The sequence below is a fragment of the Balaenoptera physalus genome, assembly GCF_965194825.1.
Source record: "Balaenoptera physalus genome assembly, chromosome: 9".
NCBI lineage: Eukaryota > Metazoa > Chordata > Mammalia > Artiodactyla > Balaenopteridae > Balaenoptera > Balaenoptera physalus.
In genome coordinates, this window is record NC_138888.1 from 109543101 (window position 1) to 109570793 (window position 27693).

Sequence of the window (27693 nt, forward strand, 5' to 3'; positions counted from 1 at the left end):
TGAGAACTTGCCTCGAGGTAAGGCCATGAAATGCTTTGCAGAAGCGGAGGCGTGTAGCAGTTTCCATGTGGCCGTAGACGCATATCTTCAGCATTTTAAAGCCAGTACGCTTTTCAGGACACCCAGGTGCCTCGCCTGGAAACCCTATTCCCTGCAAGAACACTGAGTACCCTCAGGCTCCCCTGGCCCTTCTAAGCAAAATCCAGGCCAAGAGCTTTCAGACTCAGTGTATGTCGAGTGTAGGGTAACACAGTGCACTCTTATTGGGACATCTTGATATAGCCAGCAATCGCCCAGGTTCACGAGCACCTTTAAGCAAGTTCCAATAGGCCGTGGAATTCGTTCTCATTCCCTAGTTTGAGCTGTACAGAGAGAAACAGTAAGCTTCTCCTTCCATTCAGGACCTCCTACCTGAAGTCACCCTGCCTCCTGAAGAAAGACGACCTCGTTTCTATTGAAACTAAAGCACAGTTTTTCCTGTAGCACGGCAGGCTTTTGAAGAGGCACGGGCCCAGAGGCCTAGCTAGGGCTTTCCTTGGTGTGGCCGTTCACTAGATGCAGAACACCCTGCCTCGAGAAGTTGATTCAGGGAAGCAACAACTGTGTACTCTGTGTCTGATTTGACTTGTTAAAACCACAGAGATGTATGCTGCCTGTGCCCATGGAAATGGGGGCATGATGGGACTAGCCTTGCTTTTCGTTTGGAAACCTCCATTCTAGCTTCGGTGAAGCTCCCTGAAATTCTCTGCTGTTGACAGGCCTCTGGCCACTGTAGGCATGTGTCTGGGAAGAAAATGAGTTTTCTCTGGCTACACATGGAACTTCATTGGCCGGGGTGGGGCGCACCTTGCCATGCTCTAGAGCTAAAGGGAATCTAAACGTGAGCCCTTGGCTCGAGGTAAGGCCCTGAGTAGCCCTGCAGAACGGGAGGCATGCAGCTCTTTCCATTAGCTCTTAGTCGCTCTTCTGGTTTACTTTAAATGAAGTACCTTTTTTCAGGACTCCTAGGCCCCTCGGTTGAGCATCATTTTTATTCCAAGGTCTCTGAGTATCTCCACACCCCTGTAGGCCTGCTGAGCAACAACGAGGCACATTGGTCCTCGGAGGTCCTCTGTGTCTGCTGAGTCATGGGCAACACACTGCACTCTTTCTTGTGATATCTTGATTCACAGCACTCGCACAGGTTCAAGAGCAATGTTCAACAAGTTCCAACATGCCGTGGAAGTCGCTCTCATTCCCTAGTTTGAGCTGTACAGAGAGAAACAGTAAGCTTCTCCTTCCATTCAGGACCTCCTACCTGAAGTCACCCTGCCTCTTGAAGAAAGACGACCTTCTTTCTATTGCAACTAAAGCACAGTTTTTCCTGTAGCACGGCAGGCTTTTGAAGCGGCACGGGTCCAGAGTCCTAGCCAGGGATTGCCTTGGTGAGGCCGTTCACTAGTTGCAGAACACCGTGCCTCGAGAAGTTGATTCAGGGAAGCAACAACTGTGTACTCTGTGTCTCATTTGACTTGTTAAAAACCACAGAGATGAATGCTGCTTGTGCCCATGGAAATGGGGTCATGAGGGTACTAGCCTTGCTTTCCGTTTGGAAACCTCCATTCTTGCTTCCGTGAAGCTCCCTGAAATTCTCTGCTGTTGACAGTCCTCTGGCCACTGTAGGCATGTGTCTGGGAAAAAAATGAGTTTTCTCTGGGTACACACGGAGCTTCATTGGCCGGGGTGGGGCTCTCCTTGCCATCCTCTAGAGCTAAAGGGAATCTCAACGTGAGTCCCTGCCTCGAGGTAAGGCCCTGAGTAGCCCTGCAGAAAGGGAGGCATGCAGCTCTTTCCATGAGCTCTTAGTGGAGGTCTGTTTTATTGAAAAGAATTACCCCTTTCAGGACTCCTACGCCCTTCGGGTGATCATCATTTTGGTTCCAAGATCACTGACTCCCTCCACACCCCTGTGGGCCTGCTGAGCAGCATTGAGTCCCATACGTCCCACGGAGGCTCTCTGTGTCTGCAGAGTCTCGGGCAACACACTATACGTTACTTCAGGAGAGCTACATTTCCAGAGCACTCGAACAGCATCAAAACTACATTTCTAGGCAGTCCAACATGCCCTGGAAGTCTTCGACATTGCCCTCGTCAGAGCTGCCCAGAGAAAACACTCTGCTTAGAATTTATCGAGGACCTCGTACCTGAAGTCACTCTATTCAAGGAGAAATACAGCATCTTAACATGCTGTGTCGTTCACAGGGCAAGAAACGTGAGAACTTGCCTCGAGGTAAGGCCATGAAATGCTTTGCAGAAGCGGAGGCGTGTAGCAGTTTCCATGTGGCCGTAGACGCATATCTTCAGCAGTTTAAAGCCAGTACGCTTTTCAGGACACCCAGGTGCCTCGCCTGGAAACCCTATTCCCTGCAAGAACACTGAGTACCCTCAGGCTCCCCTGGCCCTTCTAAGCAACATCCAGGCCAGGAGCTTTCAGACTCACAGTGTGTATGTCGAGTGTAGGGTAACACAGTGCACTCTTATTGGGACATCTTGATATAGCCAGCTATCGCCCAGGTTCACGAGCACCTTTAAGCAAGTTCCAATAGGCCGTGGAATTCGTTCTCATTCCCTAGTTTGAGCTGTACAGAGAGAAACAGTAAGCTTCTCCTTCCATTCAGGACCTCCTACCTGAAGTCACCCTGCCTCCTGAAGAAAGACGACCTCGTTTCTATTGAAACTAAAGCACAGTTTTTCCTGTAGCACGGCAGGCTTTTGAAGAGGCACGGGCCCAGAGGCCTAGCTAGGGCTTTCCTTGGTGTGGCCGTTCACTAGATGCAGAACACACTGCCTCGAGAAGTTGATTCAGGGAAGCAACAACTGTGTACTCTGTGTCTCATTTGACTTGTTAAAAACCACAGAGATGTATGCTGCCTGTGCCCATGGAAATGGGGGCATGATGGGACTAGCCTTTTTTTCGTTTGGAAACCTCCATTCTAGCTTCGGTGAAGCTCCCTGAAATTCTCTGCTGTTGACAGGCCTCTGGCCACTGTAGGCATGTGTCTGGGAAGAAAATGAGTTTTCTCTGGCTACACACGGAACTTCATTGGCCGGGGTGGGGCGCACCTTGCCATATTCTAGAGCTAAAGGGAATCTAAACGTGAGCCCTTGGCTCGAGGTAAGGCCCTGAGTAGCCCTGCAGAACGGGAGGCATGCAGCTCTTTCCATTAGCTCTTAGTCGCTCTTCTGGTTTACTTTTAATGAAGTACCTTTTTTCAGGACTCCTAGGCCCCTCGGTTGAGCATCATTTGTGTTCCAAGGGCTCTGAGTATCTCCACACCCCTGTAGGCCTGCTGAGCAACAACGAGGCACATTGGTCCTCGGAGGTCCTCTGTGTCTGCTGAGTCATGGGCAACACACTGCACTCTTTCTTGTGATATCTTGATTCACAGCACTCGCACAGGTTCAAGAGCAATGTTCAACAAGTTCCAACATGCCGTGGAAGTCGCTCTCATTCCCTAGTTTGAGCTGTACAGAGAGAAACAGTAAGCTTCTCCTTCCATTCAGGACCTCCTACCTGAAGTCACCCTGCCTCTTGAAGAAAGACGACCTTCTTTCTATTGCAACTAAAGCACAGTTTTTCCTGTAGCACGGCAGGCTTTTGAAGCGGCACGGGTCCAGAGTCCTAGCCAGGGATTGCCTTGGTGAGGCCGTTCACTAGTTGCAGAACACCGTGCCTCGAGAAGTTGATTCAGGGAAGCAACAACTGTGTACTCTGTGTCTCATTTGACTTGTTAAAAACCACAGAGATGAATGCTGCCTGTGCCCATGGAAATGGGGTCATGAGGGTACCAGCCTTGCTTTCCGTTTGGAAACCTCCATTCTTGCTTCCGTGAAGCTCCCTGAAATTCTCTGCTGTTGACAGTCCTCTGGCCACTGTAGGCATGTGTCTGGGAAAAAAATGAGTTTTCTCTTGGTACACACGGAGCTTCATTGGCCGGGGTGGGGCTCTCCTTGCCATCCTCTAGAGCTAAAGGGAATCTCAACGTGAGTCCCTGCCTCGAGGTAAGGCCCTGAGTAGCCCTGCAGAAAGGGAGGCATGCAGCTCTTTCCATGAGCTCTTAGTGGAGGTCTGTTTTATTTAAAAGAATTACCCCTTTCAGGACTCCTACGCCCTTCGGGTGAGCATCATTTTGGTTCCAAGATCACTGAGTCCCTCCACACCCCTGTGGGCCTGCTGAGCAGCATTGAGTCCCATATGTCCCACGGAGGCTCTCTGTGTCTGCAGAGTCTCGGGCAACACACTATACGTTACTTCAGGAGAGCTACATTTCCAGAGCACTCGAACAGCATCAAAACTACATTTCTAGGCAGTCCAACATGCCCTGGAAGTCTTCGACATTGCCCTCGTCAGAGCTGCCCAGAGAAAACACTCTGCTTAGAATTTATCGAGGACCTCGTACCTGAAGTCACTCTATTCAAGGAGAAATACAGCATCTTAACATGCTGTGTCGTTCACAGGGCAAGAAACGTGAGAACTTGCCTCGAGGTAAGGCCATGAAATGCTTTGCAGAAGCGGAGGCGTGTAGCAGTTTCCATGTGGCCGTAGACGCATATCTTCAGCATTTTAAAGCCAGTACGCTTTTCAGGACACCCAGGTGCCTCGCCTGGAAACCCTATTCCCTGCAAGAACACTGAGTACCCTCAGGCTCCCCTGGCCCTTCTAAGCAAAATCCAGGCCAAGAGCTTTCAGACTCAGTGTATGTCGAGTGTAGGGTAACACAGTGCACTCTTATTGGGACATCTTGATATAGCCAGCAATCGCCCAGGTTCACGAGCACCTTTAAGCAAGTTCCAATAGGCCGTGGAATTCGTTCTCATTCCCTAGTTTGAGCTGTACAGAGAGAAAGAGTAAGCTTCTCCTTCTATTCAGGACCTCCTACCTGAAGTCACCCTGCCTCCTGAAGAAAGACGACCTCGTTTCTATTGAAACTAAAGCACAGTTTTTCCTGTAGCACGGCAGGCTTTTGAAGAGGCACGGGCCCAGAGGCCTAGCTAGGGCTTTCCTTGGTGTGGCCGTTCACTAGATGCAGAACACCCTGCCTCGAGAAGTTGATTCAGGGAAGCAACAACTGTGTACTCTGTGTCTGATTTGACTTGTTAAAAACCACAGAGATGTATGCTGCCTGTGCCCATGGAAATGGGGGCATGATGGGACTAGCCTTGCTTTTCGTTTGGAAACCTCCATTCTAGCTTCGGTGAAGCTCCCTGAAATTCTCTGCTGTTGACAGGCCTCTGGCCACTGTAGGCATGTGTCTGGGAAGAAAATGAGTTTTCTCTGGCTACACATGGAACTTCATTGGCCGGGGTGGGGCGCACCTTGCCATGCTCTAGAGCTAAAGGGAATCTAAACGTGAGCCCTTGGCTCGAGGTAAGGCCCTGAGTAGCCCTGCAGAACGGGAGGCATGCAGCTCTTTCCATTAGCTCTTAGTCGCTCTTCTGGTTTACTTTAAATGAAGTACCTTTTTTCAGGACTCCTAGGCCCCTCGGTTGAGCATCATTTTTATTCCAAGGTCTCTGAGTATCTCCACACCCCTGTAGGCCTGCTGAGCAACAACGAGGCACATTGGTCCTCGGAGGTCCTCTGTGTCTGCTGAGTCATGGGCAACACACTGCACTCTTTCTTGTGATATCTTGATTCACAGCACTCGCACAGGTTCAAGAGCAATGTTCAACAAGTTCCAACATGCCGTGGAAGTCGCTCTCATTCCCTAGTTTGAGCTGTACAGAGAGAAACAGTAAGCTTCTCCTTCCATTCAGGACCTCCTACCTGAAGTCACCCTGCCTCTTGAAGAAAGACGACCTTCTTTCTATTGCAACTAAAGCACAGTTTTTCCTGTAGCACGGCAGGCTTTTGAAGCGGCACGGGTCCAGAGTCCTAGCCAGGGATTTCCTTGGTGAGGCCGTTCACTAGTTGCAGAACACCGTGCCTCGAGAAGTTGATTCAGGGAAGCAACAACTGTGTACTCTGTGTCTCATTTGACTTGTTAAAAACCACAGAGATGAATGCTGCCTGTGCCCATGGAAATGGGGTCATGAGGGTACTAGCCTTGCTTTCCGTTTGGAAACCTCCATTCTTGCTTCCGTGAAGCTCCCTGAAATTCTCTGCTGTTGACAGTCCTCTGGCCACTGTAGGCATGTGTCTGGGAAAAAAATGAGTTTTCTCTGGGTACACACGGAGCTTCATTGGCCGGGGTGGGGCTCTCCTTGCCATCCTCTAGAGCTAAAGGGAATCTCAACGTGAGTCCCTGCCTCGAGGTAAGGCCCTGAGTAGCCCTGCAGAAAGGGAGGCATGCAGCTCTTTCCATGAGCTCTTAGTGGAGGTCTGTTTTATTGAAAAGAATTACCCCTTTCAGGACTCCTACGCCCTTCGGGTGATCATCATTTTGGTTCCAAGATCACTGACTCCCTCCACACCCCTGTGGGCCTGCTGAGCAGCATTGAGTCCCATACGTCCCACGGAGGCTCTCTGTGTCTGCAGAGTCTCGGGCAACACACTATACGTTACTTCAGGAGAGCTACATTTCCAGAGCACTCGAACAGCATCAAAACTACATTTCTAGGCAGTCCAACATGCCCTGGAAGTCTTCGACATTGCCCTCGTCAGAGCTGCCCAGAGAAAACACTCTGCTTAGAATTTATCGAGGACCTCGTACCTGAAGTCACTCTATTCAAGGAGAAATACAGCATCTTAACATGCTGTGTCGTTCACAGGGCAAGAAACGTGAGAACTTGCCTCGAGGTAAGGCCATGAAATGCTTTGCAGAAGCGGAGGCGTGTAGCAGTTTCCATGTGGCCGTAGACGCATATCTTCAGCAGTTTAAAGCCAGTACGCTTTTCAGGACACCCAGGTGCCTCGCCTGGAAACCCTATTCCCTGCAAGAACACTGAGTACCCTCAGGCTCCCCTGGCCCTTCTAAGCAACTTCCAGGCCAGGAGCTTTCAGACTCACAGTGTGTATGTCGAGTGTAGGGTAACACAGTGCACTCTTATTGGGACATCTTGATATAGCCAGCTATCGCCCAGGTTCACGAGCACCTTTAAGCAAGTTCCAATAGGCCGTGGAATTCGTTCTCATTCCCTAGTTTGAGCTGTACAGAGAGAAACAGTAAGCTTCTCCTTCCATTCAGGACCTCCTACCTGAAGTCACCCTGCCTCCTGAAGAAAGACGACCTCGTTTCTATTGAAACTAAAGCACAGTTTTTCCTGTAGCACGGCAGGCTTTTGAAGAGGCACGGGCCCAGAGGCCTAGCTAGGGCTTTCCTTGGTGTGGCCGTTCACTAGATGCAGAACACACTGCCTCGAGAAGTTGATTCAGGGAAGCAACAACTGTGTACTCTGTGTCTCATTTGACTTGTTAAAAACCACAGAGATGTATGCTGCCTGTGCCCATGGAAATGGGGGCATGATGGGACTAGCCTTTTTTTCGTTTGGAAACCTCCATTCTAGCTTCGGTGAAGCTCCCTGAAATTCTCTGCTGTTGACAGGCCTCTGGCCACTGTAGGCATGTGTCTGGGAAGAAAATGAGTTTTCTCTGGCTACACACGGAAATTCATTGGCCGGGGTGGGGCGCACCTTGCCATATTCTAGAGCTAAAGGGAATCTAAACGTGAGCCCTTGGCTCGAGGTAAGGCCCTGAGTAGCCCTGCAGAACGGGAGGCATGCAGCTCTTTCCATTAGCTCTTAGTCGCTCTTCTGGTTTACTTTTAATGAAGTACCTTTTTTCAGGACTCCTAGGCCCCTCGGTTGAGCATCATTTTTGTTCCAAGGGCTCTGAGTATCTCCACACCCCTGTAGGCCTGCTGAGCAACAACGAGGCACATTGGTCCTCGGAGGTCCTCTGTGTCTGCTGAGTCATGGGCAACACACTGCACTCTTTCTTGTGATATCTTGATTCACAGCACTCGCACAGGTTCAAGAGCAATGTTCAACAAGTTCCAACATGCCGTGGAAGTCGCTCTCATTCCCTAGTTTGAGCTGTACAGAGAGAAACAGTAAGCTTCTCCTTCCATTCAGGACCTCCTACCTGAAGTCACCCTGCCTCTTGAAGAAAGACGACCTTCTTTCTATTGCAACTAAAGCACAGTTTTTCCTGTAGCACGGCAGGCTTTTGAAGCGGCACGGGTCCAGAGTCCTAGCCAGGGATTTCCTTGGTGAGGCCGTTCACTAGTTGCAGAACACCGTGCCTCGAGAAGTTGATTCAGGGAAGCAACAACTGTGTACTCTGTGTCTCATTTGACTTGTTAAAAACCACAGTGATGAATGCTGCCTGTGCCCATGGAAATGGGGTCATGAGGGTACTAGCCTTGCTTTCCGTTTGGAAACCTCCATTCTTGCTTCCGTGAAGCTCCCTGAAATTCTCTGCTGTTGACAGTCCTCTGGCCACTGTAGGCATGTGTCTGGGAAAAAAATGAGTTTTCTCTGGGTACAGACGGAGCTTCATTGGCCGGGGTGGGGCTCTCCTTGCCATCCTCTAGAGCTAAAGGGAATCTCAACGTGAGTCCCTGCCTCGAGGTAAGGCCCTGAGTAGCCCTGCAGAAAGGGAGGCATGCAGCTCTTTCCATGAGCTCTTAGTGGAGGTTTGTTTTATTGAAAAGAATTACCCCTTTCAGGACTCCTACGCCCTTCGGGTGAGCATCATTTTGGTTCCAAGATCACTGAGTCCCTCCACACCCCTGTGGGCCTGCTGAGCAGCATTGAGTCCCATATGTCCCACGGAGGCTCTCTGTGTCTGCAGAGTCTCGGGCAACACACTATACGTTACTTCAGGAGAGCTACATTTCCAGAGCACTCGAACAGCATCAAAACTACATTTCTAGGCAGTCCAACATGCCCTGGAAGTCTTCGACATTGCCCTCGTCAGAGCTGCCCAGAGAAAACACTCTGCTTAGAATTTATCGAGGACCTCGTACCTGAAGTCACTCTATTCAAGGAGAAATACAGCATCTTAACATGCTGTGTCGTTCACAGGGCAAGAAACGTGAGAACTTGCCTCGAGGTAAGGCCATGAAATGCTTTGCAGAAGCGGAGGCGTGTAGCAGTTTCCATGTGGCCGTAGACGCATATCTTCAGCATTTTAAAGCCAGTACGCTTTTCAGGACACCCAGGTGCCTCGCCTGGAAACCCTATTCCCTGCAAGAACACTGAGTACCCTCAGGCTCCCCTGGCCCTTCTAAGCAAAATCCAGGCCAAGAGCTTTCAGACTCAGTGTATGTCGAGTGTAGGGTAACACAGTGCACTCTTATTGGGACATCTTGATATAGCCAGCAATCGCCCAGGTTCACGAGCACCTTTAAGCAAGTTCCAATAGGCCGTGGAATTCGTTCTCATTCCCTAGTTTGAGCTGTACAGAGAGAAACAGTAAGCTTCTCCTTCCATTCAGGACCTCCTACCTGAAGTCACCCTGCCTCCTGAAGAAAGACGACCTCGTTTCTATTGAAACTAAAGCACAGTTTTTCCTGTAGCACGGCAGGCTTTTGAAGAGGCACGGGCCCAGAGGCCTAGCTAGGGCTTTCCTTGGTGTGGCCGTTCACTAGATGCAGAACACCCTGCCTCGAGAAGTTGATTCAGGGAAGCAACAACTGTGTACTCTGTGTCTGATTTGACTTGTTAAAAACCACAGAGATGTATGCTGCCTGTGCCCATGGAAATGGGGGCATGATGGGACTAGCCTTGCTTTTCGTTTGGAAACCTCCATTCTAGCTTCGGTGAAGCTCCCTGAAATTCTCTGCTGTTGACAGGCCTCTGGCCACTGTAGGCATGTGTCTGGGAAGAAAATGAGTTTTCTCTGGCTACACATGGAACTTCATTGGCCGGGGTGGGGCGCACCTTGCCATGCTCTAGAGCTAAAGGGAATCTAAACGTGAGCCCTTGGCTCGAGGTAAGGCCCTGAGTAGCCCTGCAGAACGGGAGGCATGCAGCTCTTTCCATTAGCTCTTAGTCGCTCTTCTGGTTTACTTTAAATGAAGTACCTTTTTTCAGGACTCCTAGGCCCCTCGGTTGAGCATCATTTTTATTCCAAGGTCTCTGAGTATCTCCACACCCCTGTAGGCCTGCTGAGCAACAACGAGGCACATTGGTCCTCGGAGGTCCTCTGTGTCTGCTGAGTCATGGGCAACACACTGCACTCTTTCTTGTGATATCTTGATTCACAGCACTCGCACAGGTTCAAGAGCAATGTTCAACAAGTTCCAACATGCCGTGGAAGTCGCTCTCATTCCCTAGTTTGAGCTGTACAGAGAGAAACAGTAAGCTTCTCCTTCCATTCAGGACCTCCTACCTGAAGTCACCCTGCCTCTTGAAGAAAGACGACCTTCTTTCTATTGCAACTAAAGCACAGTTTTTCCTGTAGCACGGCAGGCTTTTGAAGCGGCACGGGTCCAGAGTCCTAGCCAGGGATTTCCTTGGTGAGGCCGTTCACTAGTTGCAGAACACCGTGCCTCGAGAAGTTGATTCAGGGAAGCAACAACTGTGTACTCTGTGTCTCATTTGACTTGTTAAAAACCACAGAGATGAATGCTGCCTGTGCCCATGGAAATGGGGTCATGAGGGTACTAGCCTTGCTTTCCGTTTGGAAACCTCCATTCTTGCTTCCGTGAAGCTCCCTGAAATTCTCTGCTGTTGACAGTCCTCTGGCCACTGTAGGCATGTGTCTGGGAAAAAAATGAGTTTTCTCTGGGTACACACGGAGCTTCATTGGCCGGGGTGGGGCTCTCCTTGCCATCCTCTAGAGCTAAAGGGAATCTCAACGTGAGTCCCTGCCTCGAGGTAAGGCCCTGAGTAGCCCTGCAGAAAGGGAGGCATGCAGCTCTTTCCATGAGCTCTTAGTGGAGGTCTGTTTTATTGAAAAGAATTACCCCTTTCAGGACTCCTACGCCCTTCGGGTGATCATCATTTTGGTTCCAAGATCACTGACTCCCTCCACACCCCTGTGGGCCTGCTGAGCAGCATTGAGTCCCATACGTCCCACGGAGGCTCTCTGTGTCTGCAGAGTCTCGGGCAACACACTATACGTTACTTCAGGAGAGCTACATTTCCAGAGCACTCGAACAGCATCAAAACTACATTTCTAGGCAGTCCAACATGCCCTGGAAGTCTTCGACATTGCCCTCGTCAGAGCTGCCCAGAGAAAACACTCTGCTTAGAATTTATCGAGGACCTCGTACCTGAAGTCACTCTATTCAAGGAGAAATACAGCATCTTAACATGCTGTGTCGTTCACAGGGCAAGAAACGTGAGAACTTGCCTCGAGGTAAGGCCATGAAATGCTTTGCAGAAGCGGAGGCGTGTAGCAGTTTCCATGTGGCCGTAGACGCATTTCTTCAGCATTTTAAAGCCAGTACGCTTTTCAGGACACCCAGGTGCCTCGCCTGGAAACCCTATTCCCTGCAAGAACACTGAGTACCCTCAGGCTCCCCTGGCCCTTCTAAGCAATATCCAGGCCAGGAGCTTTCAGACTCACAGTGTGTATGTCGAGTGTAGGGTAACACAGTGCACTCTTATTGGGACATCTTGATATAGCCAGCAATCGCCCAGGTTCACGAGCACCTTTAAGCAAGTTCCAATAGGCCGTGGAATTCGTTCTCATTCCCTAGTTTGAGCTGTACAGAGAGAAACAGTAAGCTTCTCCTTCCATTCAGGACCTCCTACCTGAAGTCACCCTGCCTCCTGAAGAAAGACGACCTCGTTTCTATTGAAACTAAAGCACAGTTTTTCCTGTAGCACGTCAGGCTTTTGAAGAGGCACGGGCCCAGAGGCCTAGCTAGGGCTTTCCTTGGTGTGGCCGTTCACCAGATGCAGAACACCCTGCCTCGAGAAGTTGATTCAGGGAAGCAACAACTGTGTACTCTGTGTCTCATTTGACTTGTTAAAAACCACAGAGATGTATGCTGCCTGTGCCCATGGAAATGGGGGCATGATGGGACTAGCCTTGCTTTTCGTTTGGAAACCTCCATTCTAGCTTCCGTGAAGCTCCCTGAAATTCTCTGCTGTTGACAGGCCTCTGGCCACTGTAGGCATGTGTCTGGGAAGAAAATGAGTTTTCTCTGGCTACACACGGAACTTCCTTGGACGGGGTGGGGCGCACCTTGCCATGCTCTAGAGCTAAAGGGAATCTAAACGTGAGCCCTTGGCTCGAGGTAAGGCCCTGAGTAGCCCTGCAGAACGGGAGGCATGCAGCTCTTTCCATTAGCTCTTAGTCGCTCTTCGGGTTTACTTTAAATGAAGTACCTTTTTTCAGGACTCCTAGGCCCCTCGGTTGAGCATCATTTTTGTTCCAAGGGCTCTGAGTATCTCCACACCCCTGTAGGCCTGCTGAGCAACAACGAGGCACATTGGTCCTCGGAGGTCCTCTGTGTCTGCTGAGTCATGGGCAACACACTGCACTCTTTCTTGTGATATCTTGATTCACAGCACTCGCACAGGTTCAAGAGCAATGTTCAACAAGTTCCAACATGCCGTGGAAGTCGCTCTCATTCCCTAGTTTGAGCTGTACAGAGAGAAACAGTAAGCTTCTCCTTCCATTCAGGACCTCCTACCTGAAGTCACCCTGCCTCTTGAAGAAAGACGACCTTCTTTCTATTGCAACTAAAGCACAGTTTTTCCTGTAGCACGGCAGGCTTTTGAAGCGGCACGGGTCCAGAGTCCTAGCCAGGGATTTCCTTGGTGAGGCCGTTCACTAGTTGCAGAACACCGTGCCTCGAGAAGTTGATTCAGGGAAGCAACAACTGTGTACTCTGTGTCTCATTTGACTTGTTAAAAACCACAGAGATGAATGCTGCCTGTGCCCATGGAAATGGGGTCATGAGGGTACTAGCCTTGCTTTCCGTTTGGAAACCTCCATTCTTGCTTCCGTGAAGCTCCCTGAAATTCTCTGCTGTTGACAGTCCTCTGGCCACTGTAGGCATGTGTCTGGGAAAAAAATGAGTTTTCTCTGGGTACACAGGGAGCTTCATTGGCCGGGGTGGGGCTCTCCTTGCCATCCTCTAGAGCTAAAGGGAATCTCAACGTGAGTCCCTGCCTCGAGGTAAGGCCCTGAGTAGCCCTGCAGAAAGGGAGGCATGCAGCTCTTTCCATGAGCTCTTAGTGGAGGTCTGTTTTATTGAAAAGAATTACCCCTTTCAGGACTCCTACGCCCTTCGGGTGAGCATCATTTTGGTTCCAAGATCACTGACTCCCTCCACACCCCTGTGGGCCTGCTGAGCAGCATTGAGTCCCATACGTCCCACGGAGGCTCTCTGTGTCTGCAGAGTCTCGGGCAACACACTATACGTTACTTCAGGAGAGCTACATTTCCAGAGCACTCGAACAGCATCAAAACTACATTTCTAGGCAGTCCAACATGCCCTGGAAGTCTTCGACATTGCCCTCGTCAGAGCTGCCCAGAGAAAACACTCTGCTTAGAATTTATCGAGGACCTCGTACCTGAAGTCACTCTATTCAAGGAGAAATACAGCATCTTAACATGCTGTGTCGTTCACAGGGCAAGAAACGTGAGAACTTGCCTCGAGGTAAGGCCATGAAATGCTTTGCAGAAGCGGAGGCGTGTAGCAGTTTCCATGTGGCCGTAGACGCATATCTTCAGCATTTTAAAGCCAGTACGCTTTTCAGGACACCCAGGTGCCTCGCCTGGAAACCCTATTCCCTGCAAGAACACTGAGTACCCTCAGGCTCCCCTGGCCCTTCTAAGCAATATCCAGGCCAGGAGCTTTCAGACTCACAGTGTGTATGTCGAGTGTAGGGTAACACAGTGCACTCTTATTGGGACATCTTGATATAGCCAGCAATCGCCCAGGTTCACGAGCACCTTTAAGCAAGTTCCAATAGGCCGTGGAATTCGTTCTCATTCCCTAGTTTGAGCTGTACAGAGAGAAACAGTAAGCTTCTCCTTCCATTCAGGACCTCCTACCTGAAGTCACCCTGGCTCCTGAAGAAAGACGACCTCGTTTCTATTGAAACTAAAGCACAGTTTTTCCTGTAGCACGGCAGGCTTTTGAAGAGGCACGGGCCCAGAGGCCTAGCTAGGGCTTTCCTTGGTGTGGCCGTTCACCAGATGCAGAACACCCTGCCTCGAGAAGTTGATTCAGGGAAGCAACAACTGTGTACTCTGTGTCTCATTTGACTTGTTAAAAACCACAGAGATGTATGCTGCCTGTGCCCATTGAAATGGGGGCATGATGGGACTAGCCTTGCTTTTCGTTTGGAAACCTCCATTCTAGCTTCCGTGAAGCTCCCTGAAATTCTCTGCTGTTGACAGGCCTCTGGCCACTGTAGGCATGTGTCTGGGAAGAAAATGAGTTTTCTCTGGCTACACACGGAACTTCCTTGGCCGGGGTGGGGCGCACCTTGCCATGCTCTAGAGCTAAAGGGAATCTAAACGTGAGCCCTTGGCTCGAGGTAAGGCCCTGAGTAGCCCTGCAGAACGGGAGGCATGCAGCTCTTTCCATTAGCTCTTAGTCGCTCTTCTGGTTTACTTTAAATGAAGTACCTTTTTTCAGGACTCCTAGGCTCCTCGGTTGAGCATCATTTCTGTTCCAAGGGCTCTGAGTATCTCCACACCCCTGTAGGCCTGCTGAGCAACAACGAGGCACATTGGTCCTCGGAGGTCCTCTGTGTCTGCTGAGTCATGGGCAACACACTGCACTCTTTCTTGTGATATCTTGATTCACAGCACTCGCACAGGTTCAAGAGCAATGTTCAACAAGTTCCAACATGCCGTGGAAGTCGCTCTCATTCCCTACTTTGAGCTGTACAGAGAGAAACAGTAAGCTTCTCCTTCCATTCAGGACCTCCTACCTGAAGTCACCCTGCCTCTTGAAGAAAGACGACCTTCTTTCTATTGCAACTAAAGCACAGTTTTTCCTGTAGCACGGCAGGCTTTTGAAGCGGCACGGGTCCAGAGTCCTAGCCAGGGATTTCCTTGGTGAGGCCGTTCACTAGTTGCAGAACACCGTGCCTCGAGAAGTTGATTCAGGGAAGCAACAACTGTGTACTCTGTGTCTCATTTGACTTGTTAAAAACCACAGAGATGAATGCTGCCTGTGCCCATGGAAATGGGGTCATGAGGGTACTAGCCTTGCTTTCCGTTTGGAAACCTCCATTCTTGCTTCCGTGAAGCTCCCTGAAATTCTCTGCTGTTGACAGTCCTCTGGCCACTGTAGGCATGTGTCTGGGAAAAAAATGAGTTTTCTCTGGGTACACAGGGAGCTTCATTGGCCGGGGTGGGGCTCTCCTTGCCATCCTCTAGAGCTAAAGGGAATCTCAACGTGAGTCCCTGCCTCGAGGTAAGGCCCTGAGTAGCCCTGCAGAAAGGGAGGCATGCAGCTCTTTCCATGAGCTCTTAGTGGAGGTCTGTTTTATTGAAAAGAATTACCCCTTTCAGGACTCCTACGCCCTTCGGGTGAGCATCATTTTGGTTCCAAGATCACTGACTCCCTCCACACCCCTGTGGGCCTGCTGAGCAGCATTGAGTCCCATACGTCCCACGGAGGCTCTCTGTGTCTGCAGAGTCTCGGGCAACACACTATACGTTACTTCAGGAGAGCTACATTTCCAGAGCACTCGAACAGCATCAAAACTACATTTCTAGGCAGTCCAACATGCCCTGGAAGTCTTCGACATTGCCCTCGTCAGAGCTGCCCAGAGAAAACACTCTGCTTAGAATTTATCGAGGACCTCGTACCTGAAGTCACTCTATTCAAGGAGAAATACAGCATCTTAACATGCTGTGTCGTTCACAGGGCAAGAAACGTGAGAACTTGCCTCGAGGTAAGGCCATGAAATGCTTTGCAGAAGCGGAGGCGTGTAGCAGTTTCCATGTGGCCGTAGACGCATATCTTCAGCATTTTAAAGCCAGTACGCTTTTCAGGACACCCAGGTGCCTCGCCTGGAAACCCTATTCCCTGCAAGAACACTGAGTACCCTCAGGCTCCCCTGGCCCTTCTAAGCAATATCCAGGCCAGGAGCTTTCAGACTCACAGTGTGTATGTCGAGTGTAGGGTAACACAGTGCACTCTTATTGGGACATCTTGATATAGCCAGCAATCGCCCAGGTTCACGAGCACCTTTAAGCAAGTTCCAATAGGCCGTGGAATTCGTTCTCATTCCCTAGTTTGAGCTGTACAGAGAGAAACAGTAAGCTTCTCCTTCCATTCAGGACCTCCTACCTGAAGTCACCCTGGCTCCTGAAGAAAGACGACCTCGTTTCTATTGAAACTAAAGCACAGTTTTTCCTGTAGCACGGCAGGCTTTTGAAGAGGCACGGGCCCAGAGGCCTAGCTAGGGCTTTCCTTGGTGTGGCCGTTCACCAGATGCAGAACACCCTGCCTCGAGAAGTTGATTCAGGGAAGCAACAACTGTGTACTCTGTGTCTCATTTGACTTGTTAAAAACCACAGAGATGTATGCTGCCTGTGCCCATGGAAATGGGGGCATGATGGGACTAGCCTTGCTTTTCGTTTGGAAACCTCCATTCTAGCTTCTGTGAAGCTCCCTGAAATTCTCTGCTGTTGACAGGCCTCTGGCCACTGTAGGCATGTGTCTGGGAAGAAAATGAGTTTTCTCTGGCTACACACGGAACTTCCTTGGCCGGGGTGGGGCGCACCTTGCCATGCTCTAGAGCTAAAGGGAATCTAAACGTGAGCCCTTGGCTCGAGGTAAGGCCCTGAGTAGCCCTGCAGAACGGGAGGCATGCAGCTCTTTCCATTAGCTCTTAGTCGCTCTTCTGGTTTACTTTAAATGAAGTACCTTTTTTCAGGACTCCTAGGCTCCTCGGTTGAGCATCATTTCTGTTCCAAGGGCTCTGAGTATCTCCACACCCCTGTAGGCCTGCTGAGCAACAACGAGGCACATTGGTCCTCGGAGGTCCTCTGTGTCTGCTGAGTCATGGGCAACACACTGCACTCTTTCTTGTGATATCTTGATTCACAGCACTCGCACAGGTTCAAGAGCAATGTTCAACAAGTTCCAACATGCCGTGGAAGTCGCTCTCATTCCCTAGTTTGAGCTGTACAGAGAGAAACAGTAAGCTTCTCCTTCCATTCAGGACCACCTACCTGAAGTCACCCTGCCTCTTGAAGAAAGACGACCTTCTATCTATTGCAACTAAAGCACAGTTTTTCCTGTAGCACGGCAGGCTTTTGAAGCGGCACGGGCCCAGAGTCCTAGCCAGGGATTGCCTTGGTGAGGCCGTTCACTAGTTGCAGAACACCGTGCCTCGAGAAGTTGATTCAGGGAAGCAATAACTGTGTACTCTGTGTCTCATTTGACTTGATGAAAACCACAGAGATGAATGCTGCCTGTGCCCATGGAAATGGGGTCATGAGGGTACTAGCCTTGCTTTCCGTTTGGAAACCTCCATTCTTGCTTCCGTGAAGCTCCCTGAAATTCTCTGCTGTTGACAGTCCTCTGGCCACTGTAGGCATGTGTCTGGGAAAAAAATGAGTTTTCTCTGGGTACACAGGGAGCTTCATTGGCCGGGGTGGGGCTCTCCTTGCCATCCTCTAGAGCTAAAGGGAATCTCAACGTGAGTCCCTGCCTCGAGGTAAGGCCCTGAGTAGCCCTGCAGAAAGGGAGGCATGCAGCTCTTTCCATGAGCTCTTAGTGGAGGTCTGTTTTATTGAAAAGAATTACCCCTTTCAGGACTCCTACGCCCTTCGGGTGAGCATCATTTTGGTTCCAAGATCACTGACTCCCTCCACACCCCTGTGGGCCTGCTGAGCAGCATTGAGTCCCATACGTCCCACGGAGGCTCTCTGTGTCTGCAGAGTCTCGGGCAACACACTATACGTTACTTCAGGAGAGCTACATTTCCAGAGCACTCGAACAGCATCAAAACTACATTTCTAGGCAGTCCAACATGCCCTGGAAGTCTTCGACATTGCCCTCGTCAGAGCTGCCCAGAGAAAACACTCTGCTTAGAATTTATCGAGGACCTCGTACCTGAAGTCACTCTATTCAAGGAGAAATACAGCATCTTAACATGCTGTGTCGCTCACAGGGCAAGAAACGTGAGAACTTGCCTCGAGGTAAGGCCATGAAATGCTTTGCAGAAGCGGAGGCGTGTAGCAGTTTCCATGTGGCCGTAGACGCATATCTTCAGCATTTTAAAGCCAGTACGCTTTTCAGGACACCCAGGTGCCTCGCCTGGAAACCCTATTCCCTGCAAGAACACTGAGTACCCTCAGGCTCCCCTGGCCCTTCTAAGCAATATCCAGGCCAGGAGCTTTCAGACTCACAGTGTGTATGTCGAGTGTAGGGTAACACAGTGCACTCTTATTGGGACATCTTGATATAGCCAGCAATCGCCCAGGTTCACGAGCACCTTTAAGCAAGTTCCAATAGGCCGTGGAATTCGTTCTCATTCCCTAGTTTGAGCTGTACAGAGAGAAACAGTAAGCTTCTCCTTCCATTCAGGACCTCCTACCTGAAGTCACCCTGCCTCCTGAAGAAAGACGACCTCGTTTCTATTGAAACTAAAGCAAAGTTTTTCCTGTAGCACGGCAGGCTTTTGAAGAGGCACGGGCCCAGAGGCCTAGCTAGGGCTTTCCTTGGTGTGGCCGTTCACTATTTGCAGAACACCCTGCCTCGAGAAGTTGATTCAGGGAAGCAACAACTGAGTACTCTGTGTCTGATTTGACTTGTTAAAAACCACAGAGATATATGCTGCCTGTGCCCATGGAAATGGGGGCATGATGGGACGAGCCTTGCTTTTCGTTTGGAAACCTCCATTCTAGCTTCGGTGAAGCTCCCTGAAATTCTCTGCTGTTGACAGGCCTCGGGCCACTGTAGGCATGTGTCTGGGAAGAAAATGAGTTTTCTCTGGCTACCCACGGAACTTCCTTGGCCGGGGTGGGGCGCACCTTGCCATGCTCTAGAGCTAAAGGGAATCTAAACGTGAGCCCTTGGCTCGAGGTAAGGCCCTGAGTAGCCCTGCAGAACGGGAGGCATGCAGCTCTTTCCATTAGCTCTTAGTCGCTCTTCGGGTTTACTTTAAATGAAGTACCTTTTTTCAGGACTCCTAGGCCCCTCGGTTGAGCATCATTTTTGTTCCAAGGTCTCTGAGTATCTCCAAACCCCTGTAGGCCTGCTGAGCAACAACGAGGCACATTGGTCCTCGGAGGTCCTCTGTGTCTGCTGAGTCATGGGCAACACACTGCACTCTTTCTTGTGATATCTTGATTCACAGCACTCGCACAGGTTCAAGAGCAATGTTCAACATGTTCGAACATGCCGTGGAATTCGCTCTCATTCCCTAGTTTGAGCTGTACAGAGAGAAACAGTAAGCTTCTCCTTCCATTCAGGACCTCCTACCTGAAGTCACCCTGCCTCTTGAAGAAAGACGACCTTCTTTCTATTGCAACTAAAGCACAGTTTTTCCTGTAGCACAGCAGGCTTTTGAAGCGGCACGGGTCCAGAGTCCTAGCCAGGGATTTCCTTGGTGAGGCCGTTCACTAGTGGCAGAACACCGTGCTTCGAGAAGTTGATTCAGGGAAGCAACAACTGTGTACTCTGTGTCTCATTTGACTTGATAAAAACCAGAGAGATGAATGCTGCCTGTGCCCATGGAAATGGGGTCATGAGGGTGCTAGCCTTGCTTTCCGTTTGGAAACCTACATTCTTGCTTCCGTGAAGCTCCCTGAAATTCTCTGCTGTTGACAGTCCTCTGGCCACTGTAGGCATGTGTCTGGGAAAAAAATGAGTTTTCTCTGGGTACACACGGAGCTTCATTGGCCGGGGTGGGGCTCTCCTTGCCATCCTCTAGAGCTAAAGGGAATCTCAACGTGAGTCCCTGCCTCGAGGTAAGGCCCTGAGTAGCCCTGCAGAAAGGGAGGCATGCAGCTCTTTCCATGAGCTCTTAGTGGAGGTCTGTTTTATTGAAAAGAATTACCCCTTTCAGGACTCCTACGCCCTTCGGGTGAGCATCATTTTGGTTCCAAGATCACTGACTCCCTCCACACCCCTGTGGGCCTGCTGAGCAGCATTGAGTCCCATACGTCCCACGGAGGCTCTCTGTGTCTGCAGAGTCTCGGGCAACACACTATACGTTACTTCAGGAGAGCTACATTTCCAGAGCACTCGAAGAGCATCAAAACTACATTTCTAGGCAGTCCACCATTCCCTGGAAGTGTTCGACATTGCCCTCGTCAGAGCTGCGCAGAGAAAACACTCTGCTTAGAATTTATCGAGGACCTCGTACCTGAAGTCACTCTATTCAAGGAGAAATACAGCATCTTAACATGCTGTGTCGTTCACAGGGCAAGAAACGTGAGAACTTGCCTCGAGGTAAGGCCATGAAATGCTTTGCAGAAGCGGAGGCGTGTAGCAGTTTCCATGTGGCCGTAGACGCATATCTTCAGCATTTTAAAGCCAGTATGCTTTTAAGGACACCCAGGTGCCTCGCCTGGAAACCCTATTCCCTGCAAGAACACTGAGTACCCTCAGGCTCCCCTGGCCCTTCTAAGCAACTTCCAGGCCAGGAGCTTTCAGACTCACAGTGTGTATGTCGAGTGTAGGGTAACACAGTGCACACTTATTGGGACATCTTGATATAGCCAGTAATCACCCAGGTTCACGAGCACCTTTAAGCAACTTCCAATAGGCCGTGGAATTCGTTCTCATTCCCTAGTTTGAGCTGTACAGAGAGAAACAGTAAGCTTCTCCTTTCATTCAGGACCTCCTACCTGAAGTCACCCTGCCTCCTGAAGAAAGACGACCTCGTTTCTATTGAAACTAAAGCACAGTTTTTCCTGTAGCACGGCAGGCTTTTGAAGAGGCACGGGCCCAGAGGCCTAGCTAGGGCTTTCCTTGGTGTGGCCGTTCACTAGATGCAGAACACCCTGCCTCGAGAAGTTGATTCAGGGAAGCAACAACTGTGTACTCTGTGTCTCATTTGACTTGTTAAAAACCACAGAGATGTATGCTGCCTGTGCCCATGGAAATGGGGGCATGATGGGACTAGCCTTGCTTTTCGTTTGGAAACCTCCATTCTAGCTTCGGTGAAGCTCCCTGAAATTCTCTGCTGTTGACAGGCCTCTGGCCACTGTAGGCATGTGTCTGGGAAGAAAATGAGTTTTCTCTGGCTACCCACGGAACTTCCTTGGCCGGGGTGGGGCGCACCTTGCCATGCTCTAGAGCTAAAGGGAATCTAAACGTGAGCCCTTGGCTCGAGGTAAGGCCCTGAGTAGCCCTGCAGAACGGGAGGCATGCAGCTCTTTCCATTAGCTCTTAGTCGCTCTTCGGGTTTACTTTAAATGAAGTACCTTTTTTCAGGACTCCTAGGCCCCTCGGTTGAGCATCATTTTTGTTCCAAGGGCTCTGAGTATCTCCACACCCCTGTAGGCCTGCTGAGCAACAACGAGGCACATTGGTCCTCGGAGGTCCTCTGTGTCTGCTGAGTCATGGGCAACACACTGCACTCTTTCTTGTGATATCTTGATTCACAGCACTCGCACAGGTTCAAGAGCAATGTTCAACATGTTCCAACATGCCGTGGAAGTCGCTCTCATTCCCTAGTTTGAGCTGTACAGAGAGAAACAGTAAGCTTCTCCTTCCATTCAGGACCTCCTACCTGAAGTCACCCTGCCTCTTGAAGAAAGACGACCTTCTTTCTGTTGCAACTAAAGCACAGTTTTTCCTGTAGCACGGCAGGCTTTTGAAGCGGCACGGGTCCAGAGTCCTAGCCAGGGATTTCCTTGGTGAGGCCGTTCACTAGTTGCAGAACACCGTGCCTCGAGAAGTTGATTCAGGGAAGCAACAACTGTGTACTCTGTGTCTCATTTGACTTGTTAAAAACCACAGAGATGAATGCTGCCTGTGCCCATGGAAATGGGGTCATGAGGGTACTAGCCTTGCTTTCCGTTTGGAAACCTCCATTCTTGCTTCCGTGAAGCTCCCTGAAATTCTCTGCTGTTGACAGTCCTCTGGCCACTGTAGGCATGTGTCTGGGAAAAAAATGAGTTTTCTCTGGGTACACACGGAGCTTCATTGGCCGGGGTGGGGCTCTCCTTGCCATCCTCTAGAGCTAAAGGGAATCTCAACGTGAGTCCCTGCCTCGAGGTAAGGCCCTGAGTAGCCCTGCAGAAAGGGAGGCATGCAGCTCTTTCCATGAGCTCTTAGTGGAGGTCTGTTTTATTGAAAAGAATTACCCCTTTCAGGACTCCTACGCCCTTCGGGTGAGCATCATTTTGGTTCCAAGATCACTGACTCCCTCCACACCCCTGTGGGCCTGCTGAGCAGCATTGAGTCCCATACGTCCCACGGAGGCTCTCTGTGTCTGCAGAGTCTCGGGCAACACACTATACGTTACTTCAGGAGAGCTACATTTCCAGAGCACTCGAAGAGCATCAAAACTACATTTCTAGGCAGTCCACCATTCCCTGGAAGTGTTCGACATTGCCCTCGTCAGAGCTGCGCAGAGAAAACACTCTGCTTAGAATTTATCGAGGACCTCGTACCTGAAGTCACTCTATTCAAGGAGAAATACAGCATCTTAACATGCTGTGTCGTTCACAGGGCAAGAAACGTGAGAACTTGCCTCGAGGTAAGGCCATGAAATGCTTTGCAGAAGCGGAGGCGTGTAGCAGTTTCCATGTGGCCGTAGACGCATATCTTCAGCATTTTAAAGCCAGTATGCTTTTAAGGACACCCAGGTGCCTCGCCTGGAAACCCTATTCCCTGCAAGAACACTGAGTACCCTCAGGCTCCCCTGGCCCTTCTAAGCAACTTCCAGGCCAGGAGCTTTCAGACTCACAGTGTGTATGTCGAGTGTAGGGTAACACAGTGCACACTTATTGGGACATCTTGATATAGCCAGTAATCACCCAGGTTCACGAGCACCTTTAAGCAACTTCCAATAGGCCGTGGAATTCGTTCTCATTCCCTAGTTTGAGCTGTACAGAGAGAAACAGTAAGCTTCTCCTTTCATTCAGGACCTCCTACCTGAAGTCACCCTGCCTCCTGAAGAAAGACGACCTCGTTTCTATTGAAACTAAAGCACAGTTTTTCCTGTAGCACGGCAGGCTTTTGAAGAGGCACGGGCCCAGAGGCCTAGCTAGGGCTTTCCTTGGTGTGGCCGTTCACTAGATGCAGAACACCCTGCCTCGAGAAGTTGATTCAGGGAAGCAACAACTGTGTACTCTGTGTCTCATTTGACTTGTTAAAAACCACAGAGATGTATGCTGCCTGTGCCCATGGAAATGGGGGCATGATGGGACTAGCCTTGCTTTTCGTTTGGAAACCTCCATTCTAGCTTCGGTGAAGCTCCCTGAAATTCTCTGCTGTTGACAGGCCTCTGGCCACTGTAGGCATGTGTCTGGGAAGAAAATGAGTTTTCTCTGGCTACCCACGGAACTTCCTTGGCCGGGGTGGGGCGCACCTTGCCATGCTCTAGAGCTAAAGGGAATCTAAACGTGAGCCCTTGGCTCGAGGTAAGGCCCTGAGTAGCCCTGCAGAACGGGAGGCATGCAGCTCTTTCCATTAGCTCTTAGTCGCTCTTCGGGTTTACTTTAAATGAAGTACCTTTTTTCAGGACTCCTAGGCCCCTCGGTTGAGCATCATTTTTGTTCCAAGGGCTCTGAGTATCTCCACACCCCTGTAGGCCTGCTGAGCAACAACGAGGCACATTGGTCCTCGGAGGTCCTCTGTGTCTGCTGAGTCATGGGCAACACACTGCACTCTTTCTTGTGATATCTTGATTCACAGCACTCGCACAGGTTCAAGAGCAATGTTCAACATGTTCCAACATGCCGTGGAAGTCGCTCTCATTCCCTAGTTTGAGCTGTACAGAGAGAAACAGTAAGCTTCTCCTTCCATTCAGGACCTCCTACCTGAAGTCACCCTGCCTCTTGAAGAAAGACGACCTTCTTTCTGTTGCAACTAAAGCACAGTTTTTCCTGTAGCACGGCAGGCTTTTGAAGCGGCACGGGTCCAGAGTCCTAGCCAGGGATTTCCTTGGTGAGGCCGTTCACTAGTTGCAGAACACCGTGCCTCGAGAAGTTGATTCAGGGAAGCAACAACTGTGTACTCTGTGTCTCATTTGACTTGTTAAAAACCACAGAGATGAATGCTGCCTGTGCCCATGGAAATGGGGTCATGAGGGTACTAGCCTTGCTTTCCGTTTGGAAACCTCCATTCTTGCTTCCGTGAAGCTCCCTGAAATTCTCTGCTGTTGACAGTCCTCTGGCCACTGTAGGCATGTGTCTGGGAAAAAAATGAGTTTTCTCTGGGTACACACGGAGCTTCATTGGCCGGGGTGGGGCTCTCCTTGCCATCCTCTAGAGCTAAAGGGAATCTCAACGTGAGTCCCTGCCTCGAGGTAAGGCCCTGAGTAGCCCTGCAGAAAGGGAGGCATGCAGCTCTTTCCATGAGCTCTTAGTGGAGGTCTGTTTTATTGAAAAGAATTACCCCTTTCAGGACTCCTACGCCCTTCGGGTGAGCATCATTTTGGTTCCAAGATCACTGACTCCCTCCACACCCCTGTGGGCCTGCTGAGCAGCATTGAGTCCCATACGTCCCACGGAGGCTCTCTGTGTCTGCAGAGTCTCGGGCAACACACTATACGTTACTTCAGGAGAGCTACATTTCCAGAGCACTCGAACAGCATCAAAACTACATTTCTAGGCAGTCCACCATGCCCTGGAAGTCTTCGACATTGCCCTCGTCAGAGCTGCCCAGAGAAAACACTCTGCTTAGAATTTATCGAGGACCTCGTACCTGAAGTCACTCTATTCAAGGAGAAATACAGCATCTTAACATGCTGTGTCGTTCACAGGGCAAGAAACGTGAGAACTTGCCTCGAGGTAAGGCCATGAAATGCTTTGCAGAAGCGGAGGCGTGTAGCAGTTTCCATGTGGCCGTAGACGCATATCTTCAGCATTTTAAAGCCAGTACGCTTTTCAGGACACCCAGGTGCCTCGCCTGGAAACCCTATTCCCTGCAAGAACACTGAGTACCCTCAGGCTCCCCTGGCCCTTCTAAGCAAAATCCAGGCCAAGAGCTTTCAGACTCAGAGTGTGTATGTCGAGTGTAGGGTAACACAGTGCACTCTTATTGGGACATCTTGATATAGCCAGCAATCGCCCAGGTTCACGAGCACCTTTAAGCAAGTTCCAACAGGCCGTGGAATTCGTTCTCATTCCCTAGTTTGAGCTGTACAGAGAGAAACAGTAAGCTTCTCCTTCCATTCAGGACCTCCTACCTGAAGTCACCCTGCCTCCTGAAGAAAGACGACCTCGTTTCTATTGAAACTAAAGCACAGTTTTTCCTGTAGCACGGCAGGCTTTTGAAGAGGCACGGGCCCAGAGGCCTAGCTAGGGCTTTCCTTGGTGTGGCCGTTCACTAGATGCAGAACACCCTGCCTCGAGAAGTTGATTCAGGGAAGCAACAACTGAGTACTCTGTGTCTGATTTGACTTGTTAAAAACCACAGAGATATATGCTGCCTGTGCCCATGGAAATGGGGGCATGATGGGACGAGCCTTGCTTTTCGTTTGGAAACCTCCATTCTAGCTTCGGTGAAGCTCCCTGAAATTCTCTGCTGTTGACAGGCCTCTGGCCACTGTAGGCATGTGTCTGGGAAGAAAATGAGTTTTCTCTGGCTACCCACGGAACGTCCTTGGCCGGGGTGGGGCGCACCTTGCCATGCTCTAGAGCTAAAGGGAATCTAAACGTGAGCCCTTGGCTCGAGGTAAGGCCCTGAGTAGCCCTGCAGAACGGGAGGCATGCAGCTCTTTCCATTAGCTCTTAGTCGCTCTTTGGGTTTACTTTAAATGAAGTACCTTTTTTCAGGACTCCTAGGCCCCTCGGTTGAGCATCATTTTTGTTCCAAGGGCTCTGAGTATCTCCACACCCCTGTAGGCCTGCTGAGCAACAACGAGGCACATTGGTCCTCGGAGGTCCTCTGTGTCTGCTGAGTCATGGGCAACACACTGCACTCTTTGTTGTGATATCTTGATTCACAGCACTCGCACAGGTTCAAGAGCAATGTTCAACATGTTCCAACATGCCGTGGAAGTCGCTCTCATTCCCTAGTTTGAGCTGTACAGAGAGAAACAGTAAGCTTCTCCTTCCATTCAGGACCTCCTACCTGAAGTCACCCTGCCTCTTGAAGAAAGACGACCTTCTTTCTGTTGCAACTAAAGCACAGTTTTTCCTGTAGCACGGCAGGCTTTTGAAGCGGCACGGGTCCAGAGTCCTAGCCAGGGATTTCCTTGGTGAGGCCGTTCACTAGTTGCAGAACACCGTGCCTCGAGAAGTTGATTCAGGGAAGCAACAACTGTGTACTCTGTGTCTCATTTGACTTGTTAAAAACCACAGAGATGAATGCTGCCTGTGCCCATGGAAATGGGGTCATGAGGGTACTAGCCTTGCTTTCCGTTTGGAAACCTCCATTCTTGCTTCCGTGAAGCTCCCTGAAATTCTCTGCTGTTGACAGTCCTCTGGCCACTGTAGGCATGTGTCTGGGAAAAAAATGAGTTTTCTCTGGGTACACACGGAGCTTCATTGGCCGGGGTGGGGCTCTCCTTGCCATCCTCTAGAGCTAAAGGGAATCTCAACGTGAGTCCCTGCCTCGAGGTAAGGCCCTGAGTAGCCCTGCAGAAAGGGAGGCATGCAGCTCTTTCCATGAGCTCTTAGTGGAGGTCTGTTTTATTGAAAAGAATTACCCCTTTCAGGACTCCTACGCCCTTCGGGTGAGCATCATTTTGGTTCCAAGATCACTGACTCCCTCCACACCCCTGTGGGCCTGCTGAGCAGCATTGAGTCCCATACGTCCCACGGAGGCTCTCTGTGTCTGCAGAGTCTCGGGCAACACACTATACGTTACTTCAGGAGAGCTACATTTCCAGAGCACTCGAACAGCATCAAAACTACATTTCTAGGCAGTCCACCATGCCCTGGAAGTCTTCGACATTGCCCTCGTCAGAGCTGCCCAGAGAAAACACTCTGCTTAGAATTTATCGAGGACCTCGTACCTGAAGTCACTCTATTCAAGGAGAAATACAGCATCTTAACATGCTGTGTCGCTCACAGGGCAAGAAACGTGAGAACTTGCCTCGAGGTAAGGCCATGAAATGCTTTGCAGAAGCGGAGGCGTGTAGCAGTTTCCATGTGGCCGTAGACGCATATCTTCAGCATTTTAAAGCCAGTATGCTTTTCAGGACACCCAGGTGCCTCGCCTGGAAACCCTATTCCCTGCAAGAACACTGAGTACCCTCAGGCTCCCCTGGCCCTTCTAAGCAACATCCAGGCCAGGAGCTTTCAGACTCACAGTGTGTATGTCGAGTGTAGGGTAACACAGTGCACTCTTATTGGGACATCTTGATATAGCCAGCAATCGCCCAGGTTCACGAGCACCTTTAAGCAAGTTCCAATAGGCCGTGGAATTCGTTCTCTTTCCCTAGTTTGAGCTGTACAGAGAGAAACAGTAAGCTTCTCCTTCCATTCAGGACCTCCTACCTGAAGTCACCCTGCCTCCTGAAGAAAGACGACCTCGTTTCTATTGAAACTAAAGCACAGTTTTTCCTGTAGCACGGCAGGCTTTTGAAGAGGCATGGGCCCAGAGGCCTAGCTAGGGCTTTCCTTGGTGTGGCCGTTCACCAGATGCAGAACACCCTGCCTCGAGAAGTTGATTCAGGGAAGCAACAACTGTGTACTCTGTGTCTCAT